We start from the raw sequence: 5,941 nt of genomic DNA on the forward strand, positions 1-5,941 counted from the left end.
AGCAGCCTGAAGTTTTGTTAAGGAGGGTCTTATTTCTCACTTAGGTCACCATTGTCATTTGCTTGGGTTGGTCAACCAACATCCCTTTCAATGATCATCCTCTGCAATTGGTCTGGAGAGTGTACTCGATCTTAAAGTTAGCAGGGAGAGCCGAAGACGAGTCCAGATGATAAAGATCCCCATCTGGAAACCAAAATCTCCTAACATGAAGTGTGAGGTTTTCCACAGAACTGACATTTATTACTTCCCAGGGAACTAATGTTTTTCACAGAACTAATAACTAATGTATTAATTAATTTCTCCAAACCCATTTCCTTATCACTCGAGTAGCAAGGCTTTGATTCTGGAAAAGGTTAAAACTACCCAGTGGTAAAAATAGTATTCAAAAAATATTAAATGAAGGGGAAAAAGGAGAGAGTAAGAAGATAATAGATAGAAAACAAAGGTAGTAAATAATAAGGAAATAAATGTTTAAATAAGTAATATGAAAATAGTAGTATGTCCAGACAGCCAGTATTTAGCAAGGGGTTAATGTGGTCACAGGAGAAAAAGTAAGCATGTTGCGTGCTGGGAGAAAAGTGGATATTAATATATGTATTCTTTCCACTGATTTCTTTCCTTATCCTTTGTAGCTACATTGACTAATGTAATATTCCAAACCACTTCAGTGTTTCATCAACTTACCAGACACTACTGGAACATTAAGAAGGTAAATAATTGATTTAGTGTTGCCCCTTAATATAAAATTGTATTTTCAACTCAACTGAACCAATGAAAAGAAATGCAAACATAAATTTAGGAGAAAACAACAACAGGAAATTTAATTATTATTTGTGTTGCAAGCCTGAAGTAAGAAATTGAACATTTTGAATTCCATTTCATGTCCTGCCTTCCTTGCTAAGTGCCGCTCCTTTCTATGCATAGTTATTTACCTGTGATTCAGAATTCACAGCCCTCCCCCATAATGACCTCTTGAGTAAAACTGAATATGCAAAAGATAAGTATCTGTTTATAGATAAAATAGATTTGGTGTCTTTAAAGCTGTTAGAAAAATATAACTACATAATGATTAACAAATATTGTCCTCAAACTTCCCCAATAAGTGAGAGCATTCCATGGGCACTCTAAACTTCAGATCCTTGCTTTAAAAAGATCTCTGGGGGATGGGGGGGTGGGGCACCTGGGTGGTTCAGTTGGTTAAATGCCTGCCTTCGGCTTGGGTCATGATCCCAGGGTCCTGGGATCGAGTCCCGCATGGGGCTCCCTGCTCAGCAGGGAGTCTGCTTCTCCCTCTCCCTCTGCCTGCCACTTCACCTGCTCGTGCTCTCTCTCTCTCAAATTTTAAAATAAAATCTTTAAAAAAAATAATAAAACAAAAGGTCTCTGGTTTCCATGACTCCTGGGACTGCATCACACCGATACCATCCCATGGTAGATTTGAAATGCAAATCCACATCACGTCCCTAGGTGTTCACCGCATACACTGGGCTGGAACAAATCCCTTGGAGCATTTGTAGACCTAGACTGGCCCTAGATCCTAACTGGCTCCAGCTGTTCCATGAGAGGTATAAGGAAACCCCTGAGATGAGCTGGAATCCAGGTAATAAAGCCAGGAATACTTGCAACAGGACCATCTTAGGGAGGGCCATTGGTGACTGATGCCCCATACACCCGCCAATACCCTGGTGATTATGATTTCCCCAAAGACTCTGTCAAGCTGCTAAACACTGAAATCAGTATCCTAAATTGCTAACAACTTCTATTATGACACTCTCGTCCTTATCTTTTATTTAAATGTGCATGATGAATTTATTTATTCAGTCTTCAATACCAAACAGCTTCAAATAGTTAAAGATATTTCCATGTTTTCTATTCATGTGTTCTACAGAAAGTCTGCCATAGTGATAATTGATGAACATCTGACGACAGTTTAAAACTTTCATTTAAAAAAGTCCCAATAGGGGGCGCCTGGGTGGCTCAGTTGGTTGAGCGACTGCCTTCAGCTCAGGTCATGATCCTGGAGTCCCGGGATCGAGTCCCACATCGGGCTCCCTGCTCAGCGGGGAGTCTGCTTCTCCCTCTGACCCTCCTCCCTCTCATGCTCTCGGTCTCTCATTGTCTCTCTCGCAAATAAATAAAAAAAAAAGTCCCAATAGATCACCCAGGCTCCAGTATGAATCATAAGAGAGTCTTATATGTACTTTCTCTGACTCCATGAAAAATCTGTTGGTATAAAATTTGATATATAAATAAACATGCCATAAATGTAAAATAAAGATTATTGTTAAGTAATAGTTTACTGAGGGTTATTATGATATATTTTTTCATGGTAAAAATTTATTTGCATTTTATTTTGACCATTTCTTGCACAATGAAGTAATATTTCAAAATTAATTGTTGGGGGACAATGCTCCATGTGTCTCCCACATTTCTGCATGTCTTGCAAACAGGGGCCCTCCTTGTCTTTGCTCTGGACTGTCTTTTCAAGGATGCCTTATATAGCAAATAGTGTTGGAAGATAGAGATAGTATCTGTCTCCGGAGCAGAGGATAGGCTTACTTACAGCCTCGGAAGAGAAAAATAATATCTCCCATCATAACAGAGGACAGACATGCTGACTGTACAGTATAATGAAAATGATATTTCCCTCTGAAAAAGAGCAAGCCTGCCTACTGCCAATTAAAAAGAATCAGGCTTCCTAAAGTCAGACTTCTCTCCTCTAACACAACCCACTGTGTGTTCACATGTCACCTGGCCTTCCCTTGCGTTGCCCTGTGAGGCTTAGGGCTGAGGGGGGCAGCCAGAGAGCATGCAGATGTTCTGGATACTGCTATTGCTATGAAGAAGCAAGTCCTTTATCTCTGACACTGGAGGCTCATGTCTTCTGCTAGCATCCATGAAGCTGTGGCATGCTAACTCCTAAGCTTGCAATTTCAGTAAAATCTCACACCCTCCACAGTTCTTGCCATTATTTTCACTTAGTATCACATTCTATGTGAAGGTGCAGATAGCATGCATTTCAAAAACACTTGACTCAAAAAAAAAAAAAGGAATTTCTGTTAAAACCAAGGTTTTTTTGGTTTTTTTGGGGGGGTGGGGTTTTTTTAAAGATTTTATTTATTTGTTTGACAGAGAGAGACACAGTGAGAGAGGGAACACAAGCAGGGGAGTGGGAGAGGGAGAAGCAGGCTTCCCGCCGAGCAGAGAGCCCGATGCGGGGCTTGATCCCGGGACCCTGAGATCATGACCTGAGTCAAAGGCAGACGCTTAACGACTGAGCCACCCAGGCGCCCCTAAAACCAAGTTTTCGATCATGTGACCTCCCCTAACATCAGCTTTATTTCGGAAGCCCAGAGTTCATAAGAAATTATATAAGAAAAAAGGAATCACACCCTGACTCATAGAAATGGTTTTGTGATGGCTTCTCCTTTAAGAGAAGAGCTTCCTTCTGTCTACCCTGAACAAAGCCTTTCAACCCGAACTACCTCAGTTTCCCTCCTCACCTCAAAAGGTTCTTTACCTCCACCAAGCCTCTCTCTTTTCTTTTTGTCTTAGAAGCATGAGCGGTCGGGCACCTGGGTGGCTCAGTTGGTTAAGCGACTGCTTTCAGCTCAGGTCATGATCCTGGAGTCCCGGGATCGAGTCCCGCATCGGGCTCCCTGCTCAGCAGGGAGTCTGCTTCTCCCTCTGACCCTCCCCCCTTTCATGTGCTCTCTCTCTCCTCTCATCCTCTCTCTCAAATAAATAAATAAAATCTTTAAAAAAAAAAAAAAAAGGAAGCATGAGCGGTCAGCTGATAGAAAATGGCCCGAAGCCGTTGTGGGTCTGTGTTTCTGTCCCTGAGCCATCCTCCCCCACACTGGGCCTCAGCTGCCTGGGACCTCTGGAATCCTTGGCTCTGACCTAAGGAATATGACAGCAGGGATGCCTGCGTGAATGTCAGTGCCTGGACCCTCAACGGCTTCACTGCCAACACCCCCTTCCTTGAGCCGCCACGTAGAAAAGTCGGGCTGTCCTGCTGCAAAGGCCAAATGCAAGAGAGGCCCTCCTCTGCATCTGCGCATCCAAGCCAAGGGGGGAGGCAAAGGGGTCTGATCATTTGGACCCACGTGCCATCTGGGGCCGCTTCAGGTGGGCCCAGCTGAGATGGCTGGAGCGGAGAGGAGCCATCTCGGGGGGCAAGGCGTAACCAGTGTTGCTTGGTGCCTCGACACCACTTTGAGGAGGTTTGTCACATGACCATGCATAACTGACACAAATATAAACAGCCCTCTTCTTTTCCAAAGCTAACTTCGGGGCAGTGGAGACCTCTCTCCATCTTTCTCAGAAGTCAACACCTTGTCTTTTTACAGACTCCTGTCACCTGTCTTATGATGTACTGCAGTCTTACAGTCTTAGCATCCAAAAAAAAAGAAAAGGAAAAAAAGCCCCTTTTGAAACAATAATACACCCAAGAAACTGTCAGTGTGTATGCGTCCACTCACAAGCACTTGTCGAAAAAATACAATATATGCGCATTTTTCTTCGTCTTTACCTTCCATTCAGTTCTATCTCCCAGTTTATGTGCTTGTCTTTCCACAGAAAGCAATATCTGAAAAGTTACTTCAAATTCGCTAATCCTGGGGTGCCTGGGTGGCTCAGTCGTTAAGGGTCTGCCTTCGGCTCAGGTCATGGTCCCAGGGTCCTGGGATCGAGCCCCACATCGGGCTCCCTGCTCCGCGTGAAGCCTGCTTCTCCCTCTCCCACTCCCCCTGCTTGTGTTCCCTCTCTTGATGTCTCTCTCTCTGTCAAATAAGTAAATAAAATTCTTTAAAAAAAAAAAAAATTTCTACTGGGGCGCCTGGGTGGCTCAGTCGTTAAGCGTCTGCCTTCGGCTCAGGTCATGGTCCCAGGGTCCTGGGATCGAGCCCCGCATCGAGCTCCCTGCTCCGCGGGAAGCCTGCTTCTCCCTCTCCCACTCCCCCCGCTTGTGTTCCTGCTCTCGCTGTGTCTCTCTCTCTCAAATAAATAAATAAAATCTTTAAAAAAAAAAAAAATTCGCTAATCCTGAGTCCTGGTCCCATTCCTCCTGCATCTGGAACCATTTAGCATTTGACTGATAAGCGCTGTATTTTTTTTCAAACTCTTCCATTGGCTTCCATGATTGTAAGGATCCCTTGTTTCTTTAAAACACCTCTGGCTGTTCCTTCCTAATAGTTTCGCTGGCTCACCTTTCCTGCCCGACCTTCTTGTTTGGGCACATCTGCTGTCTGTCTCCCTCCCACTTCTCTTTTTATTCTATATTCTATAATGTTCATGCCTCCTGGTCCCATGACTTTAATTGTGACCTCTATTAAAATGGCTCCAGATCGTCCAAAATTCATTTCTTTCCCAGGCTCTAGATTTGTGTTATACCAGCCAGCAGAATTGGCATCTCCTGGGAGCTGAGAGGAAAAACAGAATTTCAGGCTCCATTCAGACCTACTGAATCAGAATCGGCATTTTTACAAGACTCCCAGTGATCCGTATGTGTGTGAAAATCTGAAAATCACTGCTCTAAATATGTATTTCCATCTACCTTACCAAAACAAAAATAATCATTCTCCCCCACACACAACTCTTCCCTACAACTACCACAAAACACACTCTTCCTTTCCAGGAATCCATTATGATTTTACTATCTACTGGGTCAAAAAAGCCAAAATCCTTGGTATCATCCTCTACTCATACTTCTCCCTTACCTGCCCTCAACTACCAGTCCATCAGTTGCCAAGTCTAGTCCATTTGACTACCAAGATCTTGCATTTAGGATTTTCCTTCAATAGGTACTAGTTTTTATTGTATACATTATGATATATATTATTTTATTATACTATTTATATATTTAGTATTATATATTATATATACTATATATTATGCTAATATATATACTATTTATTATAATATATATTATATATTGAGT

This window comes from Mirounga leonina, unplaced genomic scaffold (assembly GCF_011800145.1).
Source record: "Mirounga leonina isolate KUSES-001 unplaced genomic scaffold, KU_Mleo_1.0 Mir_128, whole genome shotgun sequence".
NCBI classification, from domain to species: Eukaryota; Metazoa; Chordata; class Mammalia; order Carnivora; family Phocidae; genus Mirounga; species Mirounga leonina.